The sequence below is a fragment of the Haematobia irritans genome, chromosome 2 (genome assembly GCF_050003625.1).
Source record: "Haematobia irritans isolate KBUSLIRL chromosome 2, ASM5000362v1, whole genome shotgun sequence".
NCBI lineage: Eukaryota > Metazoa > Arthropoda > Insecta > Diptera > Muscidae > Haematobia > Haematobia irritans.
In genome coordinates this window covers 22,431,797-22,447,784 of record NC_134398.1, presented here as the reverse complement: position 1 = coordinate 22,447,784, position 15,988 = coordinate 22,431,797, and the positions used below count along the sequence as shown (strand labels likewise).

General features: G+C 26.4%; 1 protein-coding gene across 1 annotated transcript in view; it reads left to right on the top strand.

The window, feature by feature from the left end:
• LOC142223685 (uncharacterized) overlaps positions 1 to 15,988 on the top strand; it is a 530,354-nt gene that overhangs the window by 469,156 nt on the left and 45,210 nt on the right. The window lies entirely within an intron of this gene.

Below are 15,988 nucleotides of genomic sequence, written 5' to 3'. Positions count from 1 at the left end.
TTTTCTATAGAAATAAAATTTTGACAAAATTTTCTATAGAAATAAAATTTTGACAGAATGACAGAATTTTGGCAAAATGTTCTACAGAAATAAAATTTTGACAAAATTTTCTATAGAAGTAGAATTGGCAAAATTTTATATAAAAATAAAATGTTGACAAATTTTCTATAGAAATAACATTTAAAAAAAAATCTATATAAATAAAATTTTGGCAATATTTTCTATAGAAATAAAATGTTGACAAAATTTTCTATAGAAATAAAATTTTGACAAAATTTTCTATTGAAATAAAATGTTGGCAATATTTTCTATAGAAATAAAATGTTGACAAAATTTTCTATAGAAATAAAATGTTGGCAAAATTTTCTATAGAAATAAAATGTTGGCAAAATTTTCTATAGAAGTACAATTTGGCAAAATTTTCTATAGAAGTAAAATTTGACAAAATTTGCTATAGAAATAAAATGTTACCAACATTTTCCATAGAAGCAAAATTTGGTAAAATTTTGTATAGAAATAAAATTTTAACAAAATTTTCTATAGAAATAAAATTTTGTAAGAATGTTCTATAGAAATAAAATTTTGACAAAATGGTCTATACAAATACAATTTTGACAAAATTTTCTTTAGAAATAAAATCGTGAAAAAAAAATTCTATTGAAATAAATTTTGACAAAATTTTCTATAGAAATAAAATTTTGACAAAATTGTCAATAGAAATAACATTTTGAAAAAATGTTCTATAGAAATAACATTTTGAAAAAAAATTCTATATAAATAAAATTTTGGCAATATTTTTCTATAGAAATAAAATTTTGACAAAATTTTCTATAGAAATCAAATGTTGGCAAAATTTTCTATAGATGTAAAATTTGGTAAAATTTGCTATAGAAATAAAATGTTATCAACATTTTCCATAGAAGTAAAATTTGGTAAAATTTTCTATAGAAATAAAATCTTAACAAAATTGTCTATAGAAATAAAATTTTAACAAAATTTTCTATAGAAATAAAATTTTGACGAAACTTTCTATGGAAATGAAAATTTCTATAGAAATAAAATTTTGACAGAATGTTCAATAGAAATAAAATTTTGACAAAATGTTCTATAGAAATAAAATTTTGACAAAATTTTCTTTAGAAATAAAATTTTGAAAAACAATCTATTGAAATAAAATTTTGACAAAAGTTTCTATAGAAATAACATTTTGAAAAAATGTTATTTCTATAGAAATGACATTTTGAAAAAATTTTGTATAGAAATAACATTTTGAAAAAAAAATCTATATAAATACAATTTTGACTAAATTTTCTATAGAAATAAAATTTTGAAAAGAAAATCTACTGAAATAAAATTTTGAAAAAAAAAACTATTGAGATAAAATTTTGACAAAATTTTCTATAGAAATAACATTTTGAAAAAATTTTCTATAGAAATAACATTTTGAAAAAAAAATCAATTTTGACCAAATTTTCTTTAGAAAAAAAATATTGACAAAATTTTTCTATAGAAATAAAATGTTGAAAAAATTTTCTATAGAAATAAAATTTTGTATAGAAATATAATTTTCACAATATTTTCTATAGAAGTAAAATTTGGCAAAATTTTCTATAGAAATAAAATTTTGACAAAATTTTCTATATAAATAAAATTTTGACACAATTTTCTATGGAAATAAAATGTTGGTCAAATTTTCTATCGAAGCACAATTTGGCAAAATTTTCTACAGAAATTAAATTTAGTGAAATTTGCTATAGAAATAAAATGTTAACAAAATTTTACGTAGAAATAAAATTTTAACAAAATTTTCTATAAAAATGAAATTTTGACAACATTTTCTATAGAAATAAAATTTTGACAAAACTTTCTATAGAAATGAAATTTTCTATAGAAATAAAATTTTGACAGAATGTTCTATAGAAATAATATTTTGACAAAATGTTCTATAGAAATAAAATTTTGGCAACATTTTCTAAAGAAATATAATTTTTACAAAATTTTCTTTACAAATAAAATTTTGAAAAAAAATTCTATTGAAATAACATTTTGAAAAAATGTTCTATAGAAATAACACTTTGAAAAAAAAAACAATATAAATCAAATTTTTTACAAAATTTTCTTTAGAAATAAAATATTGACAAATTGTTGTATAGAAATAAAATGTTGACAAATTTTTCTATAGAATTACAATTTTCTATAGAAATATAATTTTCACAAAATTTTCTATAGAAGTAAAATTTGGCAAAATTTTCTATAGAAATAAAATTTTTACAAAATTTTCTATAGAAATAAAGTGTTGACAAAATTTTCTATACAAATATAATTTTGACAAAATTTTCTATAGAAATATAATTTTGACAAAATTTTCTATAAAAATAAAATGTTGACAAAATTTTCTATAGAAGTAAAATTTTAACAAAATTTTCTATAGGAATAAAATTTTGACAACGTTTTCTATAGGAATAAAATGTTGACAACGTTTTCTATAGAAATAAAGTGTTGACAAAATTTTCTATAGAAATACAATTTTGTTAAGAAAGATTTGACCGATTTCTCAAAAAAAATCTCCACGAAAATCCCCACCAAATCCCCAACTCAGAAATGTCGTCCTTATGAACGAAAAATTATCCCCAATTTGGGGGAAAATCCCCAATACTGGCAACACTGCATAGAGACATTATTGCTGCAATGTATTTAGAAAGCTTTTCTTCAGATATTCATGAAAACTGCGAAAAGACTGAATAAACTGAAACTAAGTATTTTAGGATTTCAAAATTCATTTGAATTTTGTGATAATATAATAATTTGTGTTTTCTGATTGGAATCATTATTAATTATTTTAATGTATTCCTTATCATATATTTACCATATTCATATCATCGCTGGCTTACATAATAATCAATACATAGTCACCACATTAATACTGATTGCCAATTACCGGATTATTATTAATATAGAGTTGCCTACATTTAGGCGAACGTCTGATACACAATTACACCAGAATATTCTATAAATTTATGTTTAAATTTTATGTTACATTACAATGATGTATGCTTTGTTCTACCTGTGTTTGTTAACATTTTGTGTTGCTGTTATTGTTATTATTAAAAAAAATTATATTCAATTTAAAACAATACTCAATATAATTGTTTCATATGATTTATTTTTTTTTTTTTTTTTGGTTCGACTAATTTTTTGTTCGACAATTTTTTGTTAAATTAAATGTTCAGTGTTGTCAACGTCTACCATTTAAAATATGTAATGAAAAATATCGTAATGTTGATGTTGGGCCATAACGTAACGACCTTTTAAAACCACCTGCCATCTGTGTTCGTTCGTCTGATGTTGGAAACGTTGGAAAAAAAAATATACTCTGTAATTAATTTCTATTTTTTATTAAAGCGACATTCTGACCATCCTGATGTGTAAAGCTATAGCAAATAATGGTCAAGAATAATTTTATGATTATTATTTTCCTTTTGTAATAATTTGTTATTTTTTATGTTCCTCTTGCGTTATGTGTGTGTGTGCGCTTTATTGATTGAAACTATGTGCAAATATTATTGTTATATCATAATAATAAATTATTAATTTATTTAATTGCCGTTTATCAATGTACAACGTTTAAACCAATTACAAGATTTATGGTAATGAGTTTTTTGTTTGTTTTTGTTTTGGAAGCAGATTAAAAGGCGTTTGGATTTTTTATAACAGCTAATAAAATATTATTTATTTTTATTATTATAATTAATGGTGTAAGTAAAATAATTAAATATCTTTCATAATATGCATTTAAATATTTTTAATAGTAAAAAAACTGGTTGCGAGTAAGTAGAAAAAATTTTTATAGAGTTCAATATATTTAACAATAAACTAATAAATATTAATTTTACGAAAATATATACAAAATTTATTTTATATTTTTTAAATATTAAATATAAATATTAAAATTGAAAATGGAATGCAAATTGTTAAAAAAATTACAAAAAAAAACTAATTTCTTTTTTGTAAAAAGAAATAAATCATATAAAGTAACGATTCGTATTGGTTCTAACCATTGAGGGAGCTTAAAAATTTTGAAATTTTTAATTCAAAAATTTAAAATGAGGAAAAGTTTGTGGGAATATTAAAATTATACGTACTTAATTTTTTAACACAATGTGTGAATAATTTAAAGAAAAACTATCTAACAATTCAGCAAAGGCAAAATCTTTTTTGGAAGTTGCACCCGCGATGAAGGCACAATAGTTTTCAATAAAGGTTCGTGTATACAAGCTAAAATCAAAATTAAATCAGTCAAAGCAGGATATAACACATTTTATTATGAGTTGAAAAGGGAATGATCCACAGCATCAATTCAAAACGAGGTTTTCATAAAAATTAAAAAAAACTATTAAACTATTAAAAATATTGAATACGATAAAAAGTGTACACATATCAATTCCACTGTACTTGGACTTTTTTAAACAGATTTTTCGTTACATCTGATGTTTCTTTAAGTTGCTATTACCACAAGATTTTTTTAAATTGTTAAATTTTTGAGCCTGAAAAATACATGTCTGTACAGTTGATATCAGTCCGTTGTTGTATGGTCCTACTGAAGGCATCCTGAGATTCGACTCATATCCTTTAGCTACATAAGTAAAAATTTTGACGGTTATCGTTAGATAATATCTGATTCTTATTTCGATTGACAAACATACATAGCATGGATTTTAAACATTTTCGTCCGTTCTTTAAAAATTTAAGATGTGGTACCATATAAAACAAAGTATTTTTGCAATTTTCACAAAGAAAAAAGTTCTAAAGGGTGATTTGTTAAGAGCTTGATAACTTTTTTTTTAAAAAAAACGCATAAAATTTGCAAAATCTCATCGGTTCTTTATTTGAAACGTTAGATTGGTCCATGACATTTACTTTTTGAAGATAATTTCATTTAAATGTTGACCGCGGCTGCGTCTTAGGTGGTCCATTCGGAAAGTCCAATTTTGGGCAACTTTTTCGAGCATTTCGGCCGGAATAGCCCGAATTTCTTCGGAAATGTTGTCTTCCAAAGCTGGAATAGTTGCTGGCTTATTTCTGTAGACTTTAGACTTGACGTAGCCCCACAAAAAATAGTCTAAAGGCGTCAAATCGCATGATCTTGGTGGCCAACTTACCGGTCCATTTCTTGAGATGAATTGTTCTCCGAAGTTTTCCCTCAAAATGGCCATAGAATCGCGAGCTGTGTGGCATGTAGCGCCATCTTGTTGAAACCACATGTCAACCAAGTTCAGTTCTTCCATTTTTGGCAACAAAAAGTTTGTTAGCATCGAACGATAGCGATCGCCATTCACCGTAACGTTGCGTCCAACAGCATCTTTGAAAAAATACGGTCCAATGATTCCACCAGCGTACAAACCACACCAAACAGTGCATTTTTCGGGATGCATGGGCAGTTCTTGAACGGCTTCTGGTTGCTCTTCACTCCAAATGCGGCAATTTTGCTTATTTACGTAGCCATTCAACCAGAAATGAGCCTCATCGCTGAACAAAGTTTGTCGATAAAAAAGCGGATTTTCTGCCACTGATTTTGGTAATAAAATTCAATGATTTAGTAAGTCGTTAGTAAGTCTATTCATGATGAAATGTCAAAGCATACTGAGCATCTTTCTCTTTGACACCATGTCTGAAATCCCACGTGATCTGTCAAATACTAATGCATGAAAATCCTAACCTCAAAAGAATCACCCTTTACTACCTTTATCACGAATTAGGGCCTTCAAGCAGCCAAAAAAAAGTCATCATGCGATGCCTAAAATAGGCTCTGCATTTTGAGACAATTCATACTTTGGTATTTTTTATTGCCAACCATATTCTCCCAAATGCCTCAGGGGCAAAATACCTACGAATTGAGATTCGAAAATTTTGATGGCCATTGTTCTGTAGAATGAATGAAGCGAGGAACATCCTTTTCTATAGGTAAACAGACAGCGTCACACTGTGGAACAGGGTATTATAAGTTAGTGCATATGTTTGCAACACCCACACGCTCACAAAAAATCGCTTCTGTAACATATACTCCCAAACATATTTTGCTTCAAGCATATACATTTTTGGCTATTGCCCAAACATGTATATGTTTGATCTCTTCCAATATATAATATGTTTTAAAGCATATTGGTCTAAACAATATATGTTTGGGTAGTCAATTTCCAAACATTTTGTATTTTTGCATCCAAATTCAATAATGTTGTCTTCCAAAAAACAATATGTTATTATGTGAACATATAATATGTTTGGAAGCATTTTGCACCCAAAAATATTATATGCTTAAAAAAAATTCTCCCAAACAATATTGTGCTCAAAATTTTATTTATTTATTTATATATTTACAATCATAATGAATTATGAAAATAAACAGGTAATATAGGTGCTAACAACATAGGTTTTCGACCTGAATGCTCAAAATTTTGTTTCTGCCCAATTGTATATTCCCCCACATCTTTCTCACTTCCACGAGATTTTTTAGTTCTTAGCACCTTTTTCTGTAATACAAACATTGTAGAAGAAATTGTTCAATTGTATGATTTTTTTTATTTTAATTTCACCTTTTGCCGGACGGAGATTCGAACAGCGGACCACACAGTTTGTAAGGATCAAAGAAGTAGCTGATCAATTGCCCAAGGAAAAATAAAATGTTAATTTTGTAATAACAAGCAACAACCACCAACTTAATTCAATATCGCTCCCTGTTAAATAGCGCTCCAAGCTACTAAACACATATATGTTTATAGGCTATTTCTAAATTAATATATGTTTGCATCCAAGCATATTATATTTAAAAACATTTTATGTCCCAAACATAATATGTTCTAACATATTAACATATATGTCCCAAACATGTTATGCTAGTTTATGAACATTATATGCTTGCACTCAAAAATATTGTGTTTAAAAATTTGTGTTCCAAACATATAATGTTTATAGCCAAACATATGAAAAACAGTCTTTTTCATCCGTGCAGAATGAGGCGAGATAGACACATGGTATCTTCGACAATAATGCTCAGGGGCGGCCTCTAAGCACGTTTGCTACTCGTGCCAAAAATAATCTACCAAAAATTTGAAGAAAATTTTACCAAAAATCTACCAAATTAAAAAAATCTAATTTTGCAATGTCTGATCAAATTTTTGTGCTTAGTATGAAAAAAATGTTTTTTCTTCGAAACAAAAAAATTTGTTCATCTTAGCACTTTATTTCAAAGATGCTACTCCTACAATAAGGGAGAACTTACCATGGAATTTTTTAAGATATTGAATTTATTTTGTCAAAATTTTATTTCTATAGAAAATTTTGACAAAATTTTTTTCTCTATAGGAAATCTTGTCAAAATTTTATTTCTATAGAAAATTTTGTCAAAAATTTATTTCTATAGAAAATTTTGTGAAAATTTTGCAATGTTTGATCAAATTGTTGTGCTTAGTATGAAAAAATGTTTTTTCTTCGAAATAAAAAAAAAAAATTTTCATCTTAGCACTTTATTTCAAAGATGCTACTTTTACAATAAGGGAGAATTTACCATGGAATTTTTTTAAGATATTGAATTTATTTTGTCAAAATTTCAATAGTGAGAAAATTACATCAATACATACTCAATTGAGAGACCTCTTGATCAATGAGGATCTAAAACTATTTATCGACAGCGAAAACCACACACAGAAAGAAATTTGAGAATCTACTACAACAGCACAACAAAGAGATCAACATAAAGTTCAACGAGCAATGGTTTGTAAATACAACGAACAAACACATACCAACAAATGTGCAGTGGCTTCTCTCACTAGGCCCGAAGTATTCGCTCCCTTTGACGAGAGCTCAATTTCCTCTACTGAAAGTCATCGCAGAAGGAGAAGACTTGGTGAGAACTACAGATGACAAAGAAGAGCAAGAAATAGCAAGAACAAAGTTCACAACACTGATAGATGACCATTTACACAAGACAAACGTAAACAAAAGAGATAAATTTATACTAGGTACAGTGGCTCAAACGAAGAAATATTTGAAAGACAACAAGGATGTTTTAATATTAAGTGCGGATAAAGGTGGAAAAACTGTTGCTATGGACAGCAAAGAATACAAATCCAAAATGCATGCACGACATGTGTAGTTACAAACGGTTAAAAATTGATCCAACATCGAAATTTCAAACCAAGAATAATAAATTAGTGGAAAAATTATATAAAGAAAACTTAATCAGCATCGAGGAAAAGAATAAATTGACGAGTAAAACTGCTATAGCCCCAAGGATTTACGGCCTTCCGAAGGTACACAAGGAAGGAACACCATTGAGACCAATTTGCTCATCGATCAATGCACCATCGTATAAGATGTGCAGATATATATCTAGTATCTTAAGAACGTCACCAAAGATTCAAAATACAATGTAAAAGACGCGATTGACTTTAAAACGAAGATTAAGAATGTAAGGCTAACAGATGATGAAATCCTGATATCGTTTGATGTTGTATCACTGTTTCCCAATATACCGGTAAACCTAGCCATTGCAATGATTGAGAAGAAATGGGACTTAATCAAAAATTATACAAAAATACCTCGTGATATTTTCAAGGAACTAGTACTATTTTGTATCAAAGACAGTAGGTACTTCAAATATGAAGATAAGACATATGAAAAGATAAGACAAATATTGACCACAAACGATTTTCCAAATAGAATAATAAGCAGACTAATAAATCGCGTTAAAAATAAAACACTTGACGAAAACATTAAAACTAAGACTATTGAAGAGGCGGACCATAATAAGGATAAGTCATACAAACCCATGACTTACGTTGAAGGATTCTCAGAGCGTTTTTTCAAATCGGACGTATATAACAAGGACAAGATTCAAATTGCTTCACGCACATCGAGAACAGTAAAGGAATTATTCAGCAACACAAAGTCAAAAATAAAGAATGAGGACAGGAGTAACATAGTGTACAAAATTAAATGCAATGGAGACAAGTCCAACATATGCCCAATGGCATATGTTGGCACTACAATGACCAAACTTAAGACAAGACTTTCGTCGCACAAATCAGACCTTAAAGCTGTAGACAAATCAGTAGAGCAAAAAACAGCACTTGCAGCTCACTGTGCAACAACAGGACACAAGCCCAACTTCACAGACGTCGAGATACTTGCTCAAGAGAATAATCATAGGCGAAGATACACTCTTGAGATGCTCAATATAATAGATCTCTCTCCTGACAAAAGAATGAATTTCAAAAAAGACACGGAAGAATGCGCCAGAATGTATCGACATATTATAAACAAGCATCGACACAAACGAAGTTTAGTGTACGGTGAATTGCGAAACAAACAGCAGCACAAGAACTCAAGTTAGTTATTTTTCGATAAAATATATTTTCAATAACAATTGTGATTTTTGTGAACATTAAATGTAATTTAATTTTTATATTTTATGTAGATACAAAATCCCAGAAGATGGTTGGTGGCACTAACCGAAATATTGGAAATAAATATTAAAACAAATCAATAATCGATTGTTTCTATGACTCCAAGCCGAACAAAATTAATAATCAGAATAAACATAAAATAGGTCAACAACACTCAAAAATATTTTTATAAAATTTTATTTCTATAGAAAATTTTGTGAAAATTTTATTTCTTAGAAAATTTTGTCAAAATTTTATTTATATAGAAAATTTTGTCAAAATTTTATTTCTATAGAAAATTTTGTCAAAATTTTATTTCTGTAGAAGATTTAGTCAATATTTTATTTCTATAGGAAATTTTGGCAATTTTTATTTTTATAGAATATTTTGACAACATTTTTTCAAAAGAAAATTATGTCAACATTTTTTTTCTATAGAAAATTTTGTCAAAATTTTATTTCTGTAGAAGATCTAATCAATATTGTATTTCTATAGAAAATTTTGGCGAAATTTTATTTTTATAGAAATTCTTCTCAACATTATATTTATGTAGACAATTTTGTCCAAAATGTTATTTTTTGAGAAAATATTGCCAAGATTTTATTTCTATAGAAAATTGAGTCAATATTTGATTTATATAGAAATTTTTTTCAACATTTTATTTCTGTAGAAAAATTTGTCAAAATTTTATTTTTACAGAAAAATTTGTCAAAATTTTATTTTTACAGAAAATATTGTCAATTTTTTTTTTCTATAGAAAATTTTGTCAAAATTTTATTTCTTTAGAAAATTGTGTCAAAATGTTATTTCTATAGAAAATTGTGTCAACATTTTATTTCTATAGAAAATTTTGTCACAATTTTATTTCTATAGAAAATTTTGTCAAAATTTTATTTCTATAGAAAATTGTGTCAAAATTTTATTTCTATAGAAAATGGTGTCAAAATTTTATTTCTCTAGAAGATTTTGTCAACATTTTATTTCTACAGAAAATTTTGTCAAAAATTTATTTCTATAGAAAATTTTTGCAAAATTTTGTCAAAATTTTATTACTGTAGAAGATTTAGTCAATATTTTATTTCTATAGAAAATTTTGGGAAAATTTTATTTTTATAGAATATTTTGTCAAATTTTTTTTTCAAAGAAAAATTGTGTCAACATTTTTTTATACCCTGTGCCACACTGTGGAACAGGGGTTATAAGTTAGTGCATATGTTTGCAACACCCAGAAGGAGACGATATATGGCAAAAATGCTCAGGGTGGGCTCCTGAGTCGATATAGCCATGTCCGTCTGTCCTTCTGTCCGTGAACACATTTTTGTAATCAAAGTCTAGGTCGCAGTTTTAGTCCAATCGACATAAAATTTGGCACAAGTATGTGTTTTGGCTCAGAATAGAACCCTATCGATTTTGGAAGAAATCGGTTCAGATTTAAATGCAGCTCCTATATATATATTTCGCCCGATATGTACTTATATGGAACTAGAAACCAGAGTTTTACTCCAATTTGCTTAAAATTTTTCACTAGGAGTATAATTAGTAGTGTTGTCAAGTGTGCCAAATTTTATTGAAATCGGTTCAGATTTAGATATAGCTCCCATATATATCGTTCGCCCGATTTACACTCATATGACCACAGTGGCCAATCTAGAATAAGCATTGTAGCTATGCATGCCAAATTTTATTAAAATCGGTTCAGATTTAGATATCGCTCACATATATAGCTTTCGCCCGATTTACGCTCATATGTCCACAATGGCCAATTTTTTGATCCGATTTAGTTGACATTTTGCACAGGGAGTAGAATTAGCATTTTAGCTATGCATGCCAAATTTGGTTGAAATCGGTTCAGATTTAGATATAGCTCCCATATATATGTTTTTCTGATTTCGACACAAATGGTCAAAATACCAACATTTTCCTTGAAAAACCGCCACGGCTTAGTCGAAAAGTTGTAAAAATTACTCTAAATTTTCCTAAATTTCTAATACATATACATCGAGCGATAAATCATAAATAAACTTTTGCAAAGTTTCCTTAAAATTGCTTCAGATTTAAATGTTTCCCATATTTTTTACTAACATTGTGTTCCACCCTAGTGCATTAACCGACTTAAGTTTTGAGTCTATAGATTTTGTAGAAGTCTATAAAATTCTGTCCAGATCGAGTGATATTTAAATGTATGTATTTGGGACAAACCTTTATATATAGCCCACAATACATTTGACGGATGTGATATGGTATCGAAAATTTAGATCTACAAAGTGGTGCAGGGTATAACATAGTCGGCCCCGCCCGACTTTAGACTTTCCTTACTTGCTTTTCAATAGAAAATTTTGTCAATATTTGATTTTTTTTAGAAAATTAAGTAAATATTAGATTTCTATCGAAAATTTTGTCAAAAATTATTTTTTTATAGAAAAATTTTTCAAAATTTTATTTCTATAGAAAATTTTGTCAAAATTTTTTTTCAGAAAATATTGCCAAAATTTTATTTCTATAGAAAATTTTGTCAAATTTTTAATTTTTATAGAAAATTTTGTAAAAATTTTATTCTACAGAAAATTTTGCAAAATCTACCAAAACATCAATAATTCTACCAATCCACCAAACAGTAAAAAATATACCATTATTGGTAGAATTCTACCAACTGTGGCGACCGTGTCCACGAATCCCATGAACGCCCCTTAAAGTATGCTATAATTTTTAATGCAACACTTGATTATTATGGGTCATAGTAAAAACCCACAATCATTTTTTACAGAATCATTCAAAATCATTTTCAATCCTTACAAAATTTAAAATTTTAATTATAAATTTAAATTCCGTTGGAATGATTACATTGAGACTTCTAAAGCAAGATATTTGCCTTAAAGTTTCAGCAGATTGTCTTTGTTATTAAGTCGAACTTTGAATCTACTGCTTAAATGATCCATAAAAACATTCTTTAGATTCTCTGACAATGAAATACAATTTAATAGCTTACATAGCAAATGTTTTTGGACATCCAGATATTTTGTAGCAAACAAAAAAAGAAAATGAGCATAAAATTCTCCTATCACACCACATGAAAAGTTTTTCCAAATAAAAATGTTCACAAAAATTAAACATTACGACACACCACAAAAATGACTAACAAAACATTTCTCAACTTGTCCGCAAACAAAAGACAAATCTAGAATTCTTGAAACTCTAATATTGACATATGTGTGGTGTGGTTTTCTTTCCAAAATTTTCTCTTTTTTTTTGCTACATAGCTGTTTTAGATTACAAAGTGACCCAATATGGAATTATTTTCTGGCCAATTTAGTATCTGTTTACTTTTTCAACACAAAACTCTTACAAAGTCCTAAAAAAGAAGAAGAAAAACGAGGAGAAAAATAGAAAAGCAAATCATTTTAGTTGTGGTCATAGACGCACAATTACTGTTACTCCAGTCTTTCAAGTTTATTTCTTTTTGCTATTGTTGCTCTTGCATCTACCCCCGAAGCATACAAGCAGAATAAGCTAAGAAATTACATTTTTTTGGTAAAATGAAATGGCAATTGCAAATAAGATTAAAGAATAAATAGTACATATAGAGAAAAATGTACAATGATTGAACGAATTCTTTCACTTCTATAGAAATAGAAATTCTATAGCAATAGAAATTTGACAAAACTTTCTACAAAAACCAAATTTTGACAAAATTCTCTATACACGCAAAAAAATAATTCTTTCCTCCCAAACGAAATTTTAGACAAACAAAGTTCGTTTCTCATTTGCTTTTCGCTGTAAGGAAGTGTATTTGGAAGAAAAGTATATTCTTTTTGTGATAAACGTTTATACTTTTCCAGGATGTAAAACCAATTTCATAAAGACTAGCTCAAAAAAAAAAACATTATTTTCTTGCTAATTGCATTGTCCCTCACATCTTTCTCACATCCACGAGGATTTTTAGTTCTTAACACCTTTTCCTGTAATACCAACAATGTAGAAGAAATTATACGATTTTATAAATTTTTAAAATTTTTTTTTACCCTTCGCCTGGACGGAGAATCGAACCGCGGACCATGCACATTGTAAGCCAACACACTAACCACTGAGCTATGTACCTGTTATGGTCATCAATAGATAAATATCCATATAAGTTATATTTATATAGCATAGCTTGCGGCGCCCACGAACCGAATAAACAAAGTTTATTTAACAGAAACAAACAGTTAGTTTGGCACCGTGGAGCAGTGGTAGCTACGTCTGACTCTCATGCCAAGGGTCGTGGGTTCGATCCCTGCTTCGGCCAAAGTTTTTTTTTTGCTTTTGTTTTTTTTTTTTACATATATTCCAGATATATTCGGAAGATTCCGAAAAAATGTTCAACATTACATTGTACTATATTAAATTTTGAACTGTAAAATGTGTCTTATTAAAGACCTAAAGTCAGAAAAGAACAGTGTTTGATATAAACGAAATGGACTGTGTTGTTATTTCAAAAATAACTTTTTTTATTGAAAAAATAAAAATTTTGTAACAAACGAATTTTTTTGGTGATAAAAGTTTAAAATTTTCGAAGCAATTCAAAAAACTCTAACAAAAGAAAAACGTTTTCGGTACACGTTTTCCAAACGTTTTTTTTCTTTGCGTGTAGAAATGAAATTTTGAAAAAATTTTCTATAGAAACCAAATCTTGACAAAATTTCCTATAGAAATAGAATTTTGACAAAATTTTCTATAGAAATAAAGTTTTAACCAAATTTTCTATAGAAATAAATTTTTGACAAATTTTCTATAGAAATAAAATTTTGACAAAATTTTCTATAGAAATAATATTTTGACAAATTTTCCATAGAAATAAAATTTTGACAAAATTTTCAATAGAAATAAAATTTTCACAACATTTTTCAATAGAAATAAAATTTTGACAAAGTTTTCTATAGAAATAAAATTTTGACAAAATTTTCTATAGAAACCAATTTTTGACAAAATTTTTTTATAGAAATAGAACTTTCACAAAATTTTTTATTGAAATAAAGTTTTAACCAAATTTTCTATAGCAATAAAATGTTGACAAAATGTTATATAGAAATAAAATTTTGACAAAATTTTCTATAGAAACCAAATTTTGACAAAATTTTCTATAGAAATGAAATTTTGACAAAATTTTCTATAGAAGCCAAATCTTGACAAAATTTCCTATAGAAATAGAATTTTCACAAAATTTTTTATAGAAATAAAATTTTAACCAAATTTTCTATAGCAATAAAATGTTGACAAAATTTTCTATAGAAATAAAATTTTGACAAAATTTTCTATAGAAATAAAATTTTGACAAAATTTTCTATAGAAATAAATTTTTCTATAGAAATAAAATTTTTAAAAAATTTTCTATAGAAATAAAATTTTAACAAAATTTTCTATAGAAATAACATTTTGACAAAATTTTCAATAGAAATAAAATTTTGACAAAATTTTCAATAGAAATAAAATTTTGACAAAATTTTCTATAGAAAATAAAAAAAAAAACAAGGAACCAACAATTTCAAGTTTAATGTATAGACCTATAGCCGAGATTATGAGATAAAGAAAAAACAAAAAAAACCAAATTTTGACAAAATTCTGTACAGAAATAAAATTTTGACAAAATTTTCTATAGAAATAAAATTTTGACAAAATTTTCTATGAAAACCGAATTTTGAAAAAATTTTCTATAGAAACCAAATTTTGACAAAATTTTCTATAGAAATGAAATTTTAACAAAATTTTCTATAGAAACCAAATCTTGACAAAATTTCCTATAGAAATAGAATTTTCACAAAATTTTTTATAGAAATAAAGTTTTAACCAAATTTTCTATAGCAATAAAATGTTGACAAAATTTTCAACAGAAATAAAATTTTGACAAAATTTTCTATAGAAATAAAATTTTGACAAAATTTTCTATAGAAATAAATTTTTCTATAGAAATAAAATTTTTAAAAAATTTTCTATAGAAATAAAATTTTAACAAAATTTTCTATAGAAATAACATTTTGACAAAATTTTCAATAGAAATAAAATTTTGACAAAATTTTCAATAGAAATAAAATTTTGACAAAATTTTCTATAGAAAATAAAAAAAAAAAAACAAGGAACCAACAATTTCAAGTTTAATTTATAGACCTATAGCCGCGATTATGAGATAAAGAAAAAACAAAAAGAAACCAAATTTTGACAAAAATCTGTACAGAAATAAAATTTTGACAAAATTTTCTATAGAAATAAAATTTTGACAAAAGTTTCTATGAAAACCGAATTTTGACAAAATTTTCTATAGAAACGAAATTTTGACAAAATTTTCTATAGAAATCAAAATGTGACAAAATATTCTATAGAAACCAAATTTTGACAAAATTCTCTATAGAAATAAAATTTTGACAACATTTTCTATATAAATAAAATTTTGACAAAATTTTCTATAGAAATAAAATTTTGACGAAATTTTCTATAGAAATAAAATTTTGACGAAATTTTCTATAGAAACCAAATTTTGAAAAAATTTCCTATAGAAATAAAATGTTGACAAAATTTTC